Source organism: Notolepis coatsorum (assembly GCF_963971535.1).
Source record: "Notolepis coatsorum genome assembly, chromosome: 1".
In the NCBI taxonomy this organism is placed as follows: Eukaryota; Metazoa; Chordata; class Actinopteri; order Aulopiformes; family Paralepididae; genus Notolepis; species Notolepis coatsorum.
In genome coordinates this window covers 119,358,627-119,373,025 of record NC_140165.1, presented here as the reverse complement: position 1 = coordinate 119,373,025, position 14,399 = coordinate 119,358,627, and positions in this window count along the sequence as shown.

Genomic DNA, 14,399 nt, shown 5'->3' with positions numbered 1-14,399 from the left:
CTGAACGATTCTGAAAAATATCATATTGCAAGTATTGACTTTGCATTGGTTTGTGGCCAACTAGCCGGAGGTAGTGCTGAGAAAGCACTGTACCGATCCACAGCATCCTTGGTGAGTAGGAGGTGGGGCCAGGGTTCGAGAAACGGAAGCATCCCTAGCACAGCACAGCCGACAAGGGGTCACATGACCCCGAGGCATTTTCAATCAATGTATCCTCGTCACTCGGTCGAGCTCCAGCTCTGTCACTCAATGACTTTTCCTAAAAGTACCCGTTTTATCTGCAGCACGGTTTCTGACATTTGTAAATGACTTCAGGAAAATGTAATTAGAACGTTATTCCACATAATGGGCCGTTGGAACAGACGAAAGTCACAGCACTTTGCGAGCATCTAGCGCAGGGGTGGCCAACCCGTGGCTCTTTTCCATCCAAAAAATAATAATTATAATATTTATTTTTTTCACTCAAACCTACATTTCATTGTGGTAAACCTCATATTTTTATATTCAGAGGTAATTATATAGTTTACACTGTTTATTTTTCTCATTTTTCTCATATAAGCTGTCGGGTCATCTGACCCGTTCCCGGCGGAAATCAGTGAGATTTTCTCCATGGCTGTGCTAGTGTTAAGAAGCTGATTGATTGATAGATTGAAAACTTTATTAACCGGTTGCAGAATGGGTACAATACAGTACGGCTCAATACAAACAACTGCTAAGGGGATGCAGACCAGAGAAAGACTTCCGTCTTGTTTACATTCAGGGTCCCCCATTTTCAATTCATCAAGACATTTATGACATACAAGAGATACAAATATACAGGACTGTGTAAGAAAAAGATATCATAAAAAATATATACATCCGAAGGGGAGGAAACTGTACTGATATTCAGTCCTTCCTTCCGTCTAGCAGATGTCTCTTCTCACCTCTGTAAGATAATGGAACCCTACGCTGCTCTGCCTCATAATAATACCGCTGATCTATTATTGAAGGGCTGCTCACTGCTAATTTGTAGTTAAATTATTAAGAGGGCTAATTATAATGAAGCAACACGCTGCATTGGATGTAGGGGTCTGCCAAGCGTACTGAGGGGGAGAGGGTCAGCCCAGAGGTGTGTGTCTGTGTGTGTGTGTGTGCCTGTGTGTGCGTGTGTGTGTGTGTGTGTGTGAGTGTGTGTGTATGTGTGTTTCCCCACCCGTGCAATAAAGAGGAAACATTGCAGTCTATAGCTCATATAATGTGTTTTAACAGCCGTAGGTCAGTGTGTGTGTCGGTCCATATGAATTAGTGTTGCTATAATGTACTTTATGTGTGTAAGGCAGGGTATTTCTTAAAACCACACATGCACTCACACACAAACACACTCACTCAGAAACAAACACACACACACATGCACTCACACACAAACACACTCACACACAAACACACACACACACACAAACACTTTTCTATAATTGCATGTACTTTATGTGTAAGGCATGATTGGAGAGAGTTGTGAGACCACACACACACACACACACACACACTCACAGTCTAATCACTGTATAGTGCTTCATCACATCAGTCATCATAGTGCTGTTGAGGCAACCCTCGCCCATGTCACAGTGGGGGGGGGGGGGGGGGGGGGGGGTTGTTGTACCTGCCTGCCTGTCTACCTACTTATTGCCCAGCATCTATATCTTATAGCACCAGTCTCTCTATTATAATTTAGGACCTGCTCAGATCTCCAACAGAGCTACCGTTATGTGAATGAATTAATGAATGAATGAAGTTTATATTTCGGTCTTGTTTACAGACAAATCAAACACACCCAGGGAACAAAATTAACTTTTTGACTTACCAGCCATTTGGCTGGTAGATTTTAAAAACTACCAGCCAGGCAGATTTTTTACCAGCCAAAAATTAAAAATAGCTTTTTAGTATATCGCCATGTGTTATTATTACTATATAATACTCTCATATGCTATTTTCAATTAATATCATAAACAACATAAGGAATATTAGCATAATTTTGAGTGGACTGAAGGAATGAGCCAGCGTTAATAATTTATTGAAACATAGAAGTGGGGTCGGGGACACACACACTGTTTCAACTCACCACCCCCGCATCATATTGTATATTGTAGTCTAGTCTGTCTTCAAACTTCCACTCCTCTCGAAACCTTTTTATATTTGAATATCAACATTATCTGTGCATCCTCAGCAGTGTTGTGCTAGTTACTGAAAAATAGTAACTCAGTTACTTTACTAGTTACTTCATTTCAAAGTAACTTCGTTACTGTACTAGTTACTTACACCCAAAAGTAATGAGTTACTGTGAAAAGTAACTATTTAGTTATTTAAAAAAAAAATAAAAAAAAAAAATTGCTCAAGTCCCATGCCCCATATACTCAAAATCGGTTGATCAACTTGACAGTTTCCATTCACATCACCGAACTCTGCTAAGCAATGTGGTCTAGAGCGTTTCATTATATATTCCCTCCCCGCTGTATGTATATTTCTCTCCCACCCACCCACCCCCTCCTAATGTTCAGTCCCCTCCCCATCATATGTATATACTCTGTCAGGATCTAGGGGTAACAGTACTGTATATTTGAATACCGCTTATGTCACAAATGTATCAGTACTAAATACCTATATGTCCCTATGCCATAAATGTCATGTATGTTGTGTATGTCATAAATGTCTATATGAATTGAAAATGGGGGACCCTGATGGAAACAAGACAAACGTCTTTCTCAGGTCTGCATCCCCTTAACAATTGTATGTATTGAGCCGTACTGTATTGTACCCATTCTGCAATCTGTTAAATAAAGTTTTCATTCATTCATTCATTCATCCATTCATTAATTCATTCATAACCATCTTGCAGCGTTGTTATCAAAGCATTGCAACGTTAGAATAGTTAGGATATCAATTGTGCATGAAAGGACTATATTTATATTGTTTGATTAGTATTATGAGATTCCCTGGCAGATTTCGTACAGTCAAAATCCGTTGATCTTGAGTTTCAGTGAACACATTGCACTCACCGTCACCAGTCTGCGGTGGTCGAGATGTAACGTTAGTCCAGTTGACTCCAGCAGCCCTTCAAACATGTTCTTTATCTCGTTTCCATGTTGTATATTAATTATCTCTCCAAGTAGTTGCTAAATGGTTTGTTAGTTCGTTATTATTACTGCGTTCTTATTATGTAGATTCATAGCGAGCGTCCTCTTGTTGTTTACTGTAGAGAGCGCCTATTTCTTTCAGAACGTCAGTGGCCAATCAGAAGTGCGAAACCAGAATGAGGCTACGGAAAGAAATAATAATAATAATAATACTTCGTTTTATATAGCGCCTTTCAGTCTACAGTAAACAAAACAAACGCAGGCGAAATAAGGACGCTCGCTATGAATCTACATAAAAAGAACGCAGTAACGAACTAACAAACCATTCAGTAACGTAAGTAGCGTTACTGAATTTCAAAAGTAATGCGTTAGAGTACTAGTTGCGGCAAAAAGTAACTTCGTTTCTGTAACGCGTTACTTTGTAACGCGTTAGTCCCAACACTGATCCTCAGTAATCCTCAGTTTACTACAATATACTCCTCTCCTGAGTCCTGACTAGTGACTTCATCGTCTTTCCAAACACACGCACACACACAGAGAAAGGGAGAGTGCCCCCCCCCCCCCCCCCCCCCATTTCCCTTTCCCCAGTCCACACTGTCTGCTGTTCTCTATGGCTCTGCCGCTGATCAGGATTAGCTTGTTAGCTTACGCTAACATAACGTTAATTTCGGGCGATGTGGGCATAAAGGAATGGCGACGATGCAATGCATGTTAGATGCATTTGACCCGTTGTGAGAAGAAGAAAAAACCACAGACGTATTTCGGCTCGCAAAATAGGCGCACTGCTGTGTAGCTCTGCTCTCAGGGAACAAACTTAACTTTTTGACTTACCAGCCAGGCAGATTTTTTACCAGCCAAAAAATCACAAATGTACATTCAAGGCAAGCTCACACACAAAATCCAAACTCAACGACCGAAAAAAAGGAATAGGCTGAAGCACGTGCTTATTTTTGCCTATCCTTTACAAATTCTTAAAAACTAGATATATTTTAATATGAGAAAGAAAAACTTAAAATATGCTGCAAGATATAATTTTTTGAAAGAAAAAACAAATGTTTGATGTTTTTAATCAAAACTGTACTCCTGAATTATTTTATCCTTTAAGGCTTTTTTTACTGTAAATCTCCCCTGAGAAGTACACAACTTCTGTGTGTGGTATTGTGTGCGATGGTCTCCTGTATGGACCAGCAGAGAGAGAGACGCCATCATCTATCAGAACAAACCCCACGTTTACATCCCCAGACTCTATAGCCCCGATGTTACCGTCCACAGCCTCTATAGCCCCGATGTTACCGTCCACAGCCTCTATAGCCCCGATGTTACCGTCCACAGCCTCACGCTCACAGCTGCAGACGACACATGAGAGGCTATATATATATAAGATCTGCTGAATGAGAGGCTATATATATATATAAGATCTGCTGAATGAGAGGCTATATAAGATCTGCTGAATGAGAGGCTATATATATAAGATCTGCTGAATGAGAGGCTATATATATAAGATCTGCTGAATGAGAGGCTATATATATATAAGATCTGCTGAATGAGAGGCTATATATATAAGATCTGCTGAATGAGAGGCTATATATATATAAGATCTGCTGAATGAGAGGCTATATATATATAAGATCTGCTGAATGAGAGGCTATATAAGATCTGCTGAATGAGAGGCTATATAAGATCTGCTGAATGAGAGGCTATCTATCTATCTATATCTATATATATATATCTATCTATATATATATATATATATATATATATATATATATATATATATATATATATATATATATATATATATATATATATATATAAGATCTGCTGAATGAGAGGCTATATAAGATCTGCTGAATGAGAGGCTATCTATATATATATAAGATCTGCTGAATGAGAGGCTATATAAGATCTGCTGAATGAGAGGCTATCTATATATATATATATAAGATCTGCTGAATGAGAGGCTATATAAGATCTGCTGAATGAGAGGCTATATATATATAAGATCTGCTGAATGAGAGGCTATATAAGATCTGCTGAATGAGAGGCTATATATATATATATATATATATATATATATATATATATATATATATATATATATATATATATATATATAAGATCTGCTGAATGAGAGGATCTGCTGGGGGATCTTGAGCTGAAGAGAGCTTCCAAAGATTATCACTTGCTGCAGTATGTTAATGGAGGGGGGGGATTGAGTCGTGTGTGTGTGTGTGTGCGTGTGTGTGATTGAACGTGTGTGTGTGTGTGTGTGTGTGTGTGTGTGTGTGTGTGTGTGTGTGTGTGTGTATGTGTGTGTGTGTGTGTGTGTGTGTGTGTGTGTGTGTGGATATGGTGCGTCTGTCTATGCCTGGGTCTTCTAATATGTCATGATGTGCTCTGTCCTTGTGTCCATGACTGTATTGTGCCCTGTATCCCTGTATCCCTATCGTATGTTCTATGTGCTTTTGTTTGTGTTTTTATTCTAATGTTATTTATCTTGATTTTATTCTGTTTGTATTGCTAAGCCTTTTTCACACAGGATTTTAGCATGTAGGGGGACTGCCAATGGAAATGAGCCTTTTGGCAAAAATTGGGTGCATTTACGTTTTTAAAATGTTTGATCAATGTACGCTGTCCCCCTTGAACAAATAAACTAAACCTAACCTAAACCTAACTGTTAGTTTGGGGTTTTAGTTGACTAAGACTTTTAGTAGATTTTTTTTTTACATGTTTCTTTTTTATTATTCTAAATTAGATGGTCACAAATTCACAAATGTTATTTCACAAATATGGGCTGATCTTCAAACAGATCAAGAGTATCTGTGTGAAATCACATTCCTCCCATTAGTAATAATAGTCCTTCTGCAAATCAATGCAGTCACACAGGACTGCAATATGGGAAATGCAATGTTACACACTTGTTGATTACATCAACTATTCAGCAAACAAAATCGTATGAATATTAGTCAACTACGAATTTCTTACGTTGAGAACAGCCCTAACACATACACGCACGCACACGCACACACACACACACACGCACACACACATCCAAGGAGAGTGTCAAGCAGGACGTTTAAATGATTCATATAGAGGTTATGGGATTCAAGATGTCATGTATCAATCACTAACATGCTTGATGTCCCTCTTCCACATTCTCATCTCCAACACCCCCCCCCCCCCCTCTTGACACAGGGGATGTGGGCGCGGCCGTCCTCTAGATGTCCCAGCAATCCCTTCCACCTGAGTATAGAACACTTAAGAATATATATTAAAAAAAGAAACAGTGACTGTCCATCTTACTGAGAACGGAAGTCCATGGCGGTGGTTGACATGAAAAACATCCGAGGTACTCAGACTGTGGACCATCAGTAAGATGGACAGTCTGTTTATTTTATTTCTAGCATCCTAGATGACGTTCCCTATCCTTGAAGAGCATTTTTTTTTTTTTTTTTTATCTTTTTTCCTCCTTCCTTTTTCCGGTTTTCTCCCCTCCCAATGTTAGTCGTCGTTATGCCAATTCCCAATCCCCTTCCTGGTCGTTGCGCACTCTACCCCCTACCGTCGGTCTGGGAGGGCGGAGACTATCACATGCTTCCTCCGACACATGTGTAGCCAGCCCACCACTTATTTTCACCTGGCAGCGCAGACTCTCACTGGGCGAGTGTAACGTGTGGAAGGTCACACTACCTCCCTCCAGATCCTTCCCTTGCTGTGCAGGCGCCCCGACCGAACTGTAGGAGACGCTGTTTACAACGACCAGGTCACCCGCCCTCGCCGGGTTTCCCACCCGCTGACTCTGCCAATTGTGTCAGTATGGACGGTCGGCCAAGCAGGAGGCACCACAGCTGGATTCGATCACACTGTCTTTGCGGTGGTAGACAGATGCTTAGTCCGCTGCGCTACCCGGCCGCCATCAAAGAGCACATTTTCACTTTAACAACCAACACCACCCCCCCCCCTCTTGACCCAGGTAGTGTGAACCGAGGCCTTGTCTGTCCTTCTGGAGGCCGCCTCACTCTTCCTCTCCTCACTCTTCTTCTCCTCACTCTTCCTCACTCTTCTTCTCCTCACTCTTCCTCTCCTCACTCTTCCTCTCCTCACTCTTCTTCTCCTCACTCTTCCTCTCCTCACTCTTCCTCGCCTCACTCTGCCTCTCCTCACTCTTCCTCTCCTCACTCTTCCTCTCCTCACTCTTCTTCTCCTCACTCTTCCTCTCCTCACTCTTCCTCTCCTCACTCTTCCTCGCCTCACTCTGCCTCTCCTCACTCTTCCTCTCCTCACTCTTCCTCTCCTCACTCTTCCTCTCCTCACTCTTCCTCTCCTCACTCTTCTTCTCCTCACTCTTCTTCTCCTCACTCTTCTTCTCCTCACTCTTCCTCTCCTCACTCTTCCTCTCCTCACTCTTCTTCTCCTCACTCTTCCTCTCCTCACTCTTCCTCGCCTCACTCTTCCTCTCCTCACTCTTCCTCTCCTCACTCTGCCTCTCCTCACTCTTCTTCTCCTCACTCTTCCTCTCCTCACTCTTCTTCTCCTCACTCTTCCTCTCCTCACTCTTCTTCTCCTCACTCTTCCTCTCCTCACTCTTCCTCTCCTCACTCTTCTTCTTCTCCTCACTCCTCACTCCTCCTCACTCCTCCTCACTCCTCCTCACTGCACCTCACTGCACCTCACTCCTCCTCACTCCTCCTCACTGCACCTCACTGCACCTCACTCCTCACTGCACCTCACTCCTCCTCACTGCACCTCACTGCACCTCACTCCTCACTGCACCTCACTCCTCCTCACTCCTCCTCACTCCTCCTCACTGCACCTCACTCCTCCTCACTCCTCACTGCACCTCACTCCTCCTCACTCCTCACTCCTCCTCACTCCTCACTGCACCTCACTCCTCCTCACTCCTCCTCACTCCTCCTCACTGCACCTCACTCCTCCTCACTCCTCCTCACTCCTCCTCACTGCAGCTCACTCCTCCTCACTCCTCCTCACTCCTCCTCACTCCTCCTCACTGCAGCTCACTCCTCCTCACTCCTCCTCACTGCAGCTCACTCCTCACTCCTCCTCACTCCTCCTCACTGCAGCTTACTCCTCCTCACTCCTCCTCACTGCAGCTCACTCCTCCTCACTCCTCCTCACTCCTCCTCACTCCTCCTCACTGCAGCTCACTCCTCCTCACTCCTCCTCACTCCTCCTCACTGCAGCTCACTCCTCCTCACTGCAGCTCACTCCTCCTCACTCCTCAGTCCTCACTCCTCCTCACTCCTCACTCCTCCTCACTCCACCTCACTCCTCACTGCAGCATCAACAACCCCCAAAAGGGCAGTGATTTGTCAAAAACAGCAACGATTTAATATCAGTGCAAACCTGTGGAGAACATGAATCACTACCAGCTGTGAAAGAAACAATCATCTCCACTGGGGGTGTGTGTGTGCGTGCGTGCGTGCGTGCGTGTGTGTGCGTGTGTGTGTGTCTGTGTGTGTGTGTGTGTGTGTGTGTGTGTGTGTGTGTGTGTGTGTAGGAGCGAACAAGACGGTACAACAACACAATTATCAAGTTTGCTGACAACACAGTGGCGGTGGCCTGATCTCTGGTCAGGATCAGATCACTGGCTCCTGTAACACCTGCTCCTCCTGTAACACCTGCTCCTGTAACACCTGCTCCTGTAACACCTGCTCCTGTAACACCTGCTCCTGCTCCTCCTGTAACACCTGCTCCTCCTGTAACACCTGCTCCTGTAACACCTGCTCCTGTAACACCTGCTCCTGTAACACCTGCTCCTGTACCACCTGCTCCTGTAACACCTGCTCCTGTAACACCTGCTCATGTAACACATGCTCCTGTAACACTTGCTCCTGTAACACCTGCTCCTGTAACACCTGCTCCTGTAACACCTGTAACACATGTAACACCTGCTCCTGTAACACCTGCTCCTGTAACACCTGCTCCTGTAACACCTCCTCCTGTAACACCTGCTCCTGTAACACCTGCTCCTGTAACACCTGCTCCTCCTGTAACACCTGCTCCTCCTGTAACACCTGCTCCTGTAACACCTGCTCCTGTAACACCTGATCCTGTAACACCTGCTCCTGTAACACCTGCTCCTGTAACACCTGCTCCTGTAACACCTGCTCCTGTAACACCTGCTCCTCCTGTAACACCTGCTCCTGTAACACCTGCTCCTGTAACACCTGCTCCTGTAACACCTGCTCCTGTAACACCTGTAACACCTGCTCATGTAACACCTGCTCATGTAACACCTGTAACACCTGCTCCTGTAACACCTGCTCCTGTAACACCTGCTCCTCCTGTAACACCTGCTCCTGTAACACCTGCTCCTGTAACACCTGCTCCTGTAACACCTGTAACACCTGCTCCTGTAACACCTGCTCCTCCTGTAACACCTGCTCCTGTAACACCTGCTCCTGTAACACCTGCTCCTGTAACACCTGTAACACCTGCTCCTGTAACACCTGCTCCTGTAACACCTGCTCCTCCTGTAACACCTGCTCCTGTAACACCTGCTCATGTAACACCTGCTCCTGTAACACCTGCTCCTCCTGTAACACCTCCTCCTGTAACACCTGCTCCTGTAACACCTGCTCCTGTAACACCTGCTCCTGTAACACCTGCTCCTGTAACACCTGCTCCTGTAACACCAGCTCCTGTAACACCTGCTACTGTAACACCTGCTCCTGTAACACCTGCTCCTGTAACACCTGCTCCTGTAACACATGCTCCTGTAACACATGTAACACCTGCTCCTGTAACACCTGCTCCTGTAACACCTGCTCCTGTAACACCTGCTCCTGTAACACCTGCTCCTCCTGTAACACCTGTAACACCTGCTCCTGTAACACCTGCTCCTGTAACACCTGCTCCTGTAACACCTGCTCCTGTAACACCTCCTCCTGTAACACCTGCTCCTGTAACACCTGTAACACCTGCTCCTGTAACACCTGCTCCTGTAACACCTGCTCCTGTAACACCTGCTCCTGTAACACCTGCTCCTGTAACACCTGCTCCTGTAACACCTGTAACACCTGTAACACCTGCTCCTGTAACACCTGCTCCTGTAACACCTGCTCCTGTAACACCTGCTCCTGTAACACCTGCTCCTGTAACACCTGTAACACCTGCTCCTGTAACACCTGCTCCTGTAACACCTGCTCCTGTAACACCTGCTCCTGTAACACCTGTAACACCTGCTCCTGTAACACCTGTAACACCTGCTCCTGTAACACCTGCTCCTGTAACACCTGCTCCTGTAACACCTGCTCATGTAACACCTGCTCCTGTAACACCTGTAACACCTGCTCCTGTAACACCTGTAACACCTGCTCCTGTAACACCTGCTCCTGTAACACCTCCTCCTGTAACACCTGCTCCTGTAACACCTGCTCCTGTAACACCTGCTCCTCCTGTAACACATGCTCCTGTAACACCTGCTCCTGTAACACCTGCTCCTGTAACACCTGCTCCTCCTGTAACACCTGCTCCTGTAACACCTGTAACACCTCCTCCTGTAACACCTGCTCCTGTAACACCTGCTCCTGTAACACCTGCTCCTGTAACACCTGTAACACCTGCTCCTGTAACACCTGCTCCTGTAACACCTGCTCCTGTAACACCTGCTCCTCCTGTAACACCTGCTCCTGTAACACCTCCTCCTGTAACACCTGCTCCTGTAACACCTGCTCCTGTAACACCTGTAACACCTGCTCCTCCTGTAACACCTGCTCCTGTAACACCTGCTCCTGTAACACCTGCCCCTGTAACACCTGCTCCTGTAACACCTGCTCATGTAACACCTGCTCCTGTAACACCTGTAACACCTGCTCCTGTAACACCTGCTCCTGTAACACCTGCTCCTCCTGTAACACCTGCTCCTGTAACACCTGCTCCTGTAACACCTGCTCCTGTAACACCTGTAACACCTGCTCCTGTAACACCTGCTCCTCCTGTAACACCTGCTCCTGTAACACCTGCTCCTGTAACACCTGCTCCTGTAACACCTGTAACACCTGCTCCTGTAACACCTGCTCCTGTAACACCTGCTCCTCCTGTAACACCTGCTCCTGTAACACCTGCTCATGTAACACCTGCTCCTGTAACACCTGCTCCTCCTGTAACACCTCCTCCTGTAACACCTGCTCCTGTAACACCTGCTCCTGTAACACCTGCTCCTGTAACACCTGCTCCTGTAACACCTGCTCCTGTAACACCAGCTCCTGTAACACCTGCTACTGTAACACCTGCTCCTGTAACACCTGCTCCTGTAACACCTGCTCCTGTAACACATGCTCCTGTAACACATGTAACACCTGCTCCTGTAACACCTGCTCCTGTAACACCTGCTCCTGTAACACCTGCTCCTGTAACACCTGCTCCTCCTGTAACACCTGTAACACCTGCTCCTGTAACACCTGCTCCTGTAACACCTGCTCCTGTAACACCTGCTCCTGTAACACCTCCTCCTGTAACACCTGCTCCTGTAACACCTGTAACACCTGCTCCTGTAACACCTGCTCCTGTAACACCTGCTCCTGTAACACCTGCTCCTGTAACACCTGCTCCTGTAACACCTGCTCCTGTAACACCTGTAACACCTGTAACACCTGCTCCTGTAACACCTGCTCCTGTAACACCTGCTCCTGTAACACCTGCTCCTGTAACACCTGCTCCTGTAACACCTGTAACACCTGCTCCTGTAACACCTGCTCCTGTAACACCTGCTCCTGTAACACCTGCTCCTGTAACACCTGTAACACCTGCTCCTGTAACACCTGTAACACCTGCTCCTGTAACACCTGCTCCTGTAACACCTGCTCCTGTAACACCTGCTCATGTAACACCTGCTCCTGTAACACCTGTAACACCTGCTCCTGTAACACCTGTAACACCTGCTCCTGTAACACCTGCTCCTGTAACACCTCCTCCTGTAACACCTGCTCCTGTAACACCTGCTCCTGTAACACCTGCTCCTCCTGTAACACATGCTCCTGTAACACCTGCTCCTGTAACACCTGCTCCTGTAACACCTGCTCCTCCTGTAACACCTGCTCCTGTAACACCTGTAACACCTCCTCCTGTAACACCTGCTCCTGTAACACCTGCTCCTGTAACACCTGCTCCTGTAACACCTGTAACACCTGCTCCTGTAACACCTGCTCCTGTAACACCTGCTCCTGTAACACCTGCTCCTCCTGTAACACCTGCTCCTGTAACACCTCCTCCTGTAACACCTGCTCCTGTAACACCTGCTCCTGTAACACCTGTAACACCTGCTCCTCCTGTAACACCTGCTCCTGTAACACCTGCTCCTGTAACACCTGCCCCTGTAACACCTGCTCCTGTAACACCTGCTCATGTAACACCTGCTCCTGTAACACCTGTAACACCTGCTCCTGTAACACCTGCTCCTGTAACACCTGCTCCTGTAACACCTGCTCATGTAACACCTGCTCCTGTAACACCTGATCCTGTAACACCTGCTCATGTAACACCTGCTCCTGTAACACCTGTAACACCTGCTCCTGTAACACCTGCTCCTGTAACACCTGTAACACCTGCTCCTGTAACACCTGCTCCTGTAACACCTGTAACACCTGCTCCTGTAACACCTGCTCCTGTAACACCTGCTCCTGTAACACCTGTAACACCTGCTCCTGTAACACCTGCTCCTGTAACACCTGCTCCTGTAACACCTGTAACACCTGCTCCTGTAACACCTGCTCCTGTAACACCTGCTCCTGTAACACCTGCTCCTGTAACACCTGCTCCTGTAACACCTGCTCCTGTAACACCTGTAACACCTGCTCCTGTAACACCTGCTCCTGTAACACCTGCTCCTGTAACACCTGCTCATGTAACACCTGCTCCTGTAACACCTGCTCCTGTAACACCTGCTCCTGTAACACCTGCTCCTGTAACACCTGTAACACCTGCTCCTGTAACACCTGCTCCTGTAACACCTGTAACACCTGCTCCTGTAACACCTGTAACACCTGCTCCTGTAACACCTGCTCCTGTAACACCTGTAACACCTGCTCCTGTAACACCTGCTCCTGTAACACCTGCTCCTGTAACACCTGTAACACCTGCTCCTGTAACACCTGCTCCTGTAACACCTGCTCCTGTAACACCTGCTCCTGTAACACCTGCTCCTGCTGTAACACCTGCTCCTGTAACACCTGTAACACCTGCTCCTGTAACACCTGCTCCTGTAACACCTGCTCCTCCTGTAACACCTGCTCCTGTAACACCTGCTCCTGTAACACCTGCTCCTGTAACACCTGCTCCTGTAACACCTGCTCCTGTAACACCTGCTCCTGTAACACCTGTAACACCTGCTCCTGTAACACCTGCTCCTGTAACACCTGCTCCTGTAACACCTGTAACACCTGCTCCTGTAACACCTGCTCCTGTAACACCTGCTCCTCCTGTAACACCTGCTCCTCCTGTAACACCTGCTCCTGTAACACCTGCTCCTGTAACACCTGCTCCTGTAACACCTGCTCCTGTAACACCTGCTCCTGTAACACCTCCTCCTGTAACACCTGCTCCTGTAACACCTGCTCCTGTAACACCTGCTCCTGTAACACCTGCTCCTGTAACACCTGCTCCTGTAACACCTGCTCCTGTAACACCTGCTCCTGTAACACCTGTAACACCTGCTCCTCCTGCTCCTGTAACACCTGCTCCTATAACACCTGTAACACCTGCTCCTCCTGTAACACCTGCTCCTGTAACACCTGCTCCTGTAACACCTGCTCCTGTAACACCTGCTCCTGTAACACCTGCTCCTGTAACACCTGTAACACCTGCTCCTGTAACACCTGCTCCTGTAACACCTGCTCCTGTAACACCTGCTCCTGTAACACCTGTAACACATGCTCCTCCTGTAACACCTGCTCCTGTAACACCTGCTCCTGTAACACCTGCTCTGTAACACCTGCTCCTGTAACACCTGCTCCTGTAACACCTGTAACACCTGCTCCTGTAACACCTGCTCCTCCTGTAACACCTGCTCCTGTAACACCTGCTCCTGTAACACCTGCTCCTGTAACACCTGCTCCTGTAACACCTGTAACACCTGCTCCTGTAACACCTGCTCCTCCTGTAACACCTGCTCCTGTAACACCTGCTCCTGTAACACCTGTAACACCTCCTCCTGTAACACCTGCTCCTGTAACACCTGCTCCTGTAACACCTGCTCCTGTAACACCTGCTCCTGTAACACCTGCTCCTGTAACACCTGCTCCTGTAACACCTGCTCCTGTAACACCTGCTCCT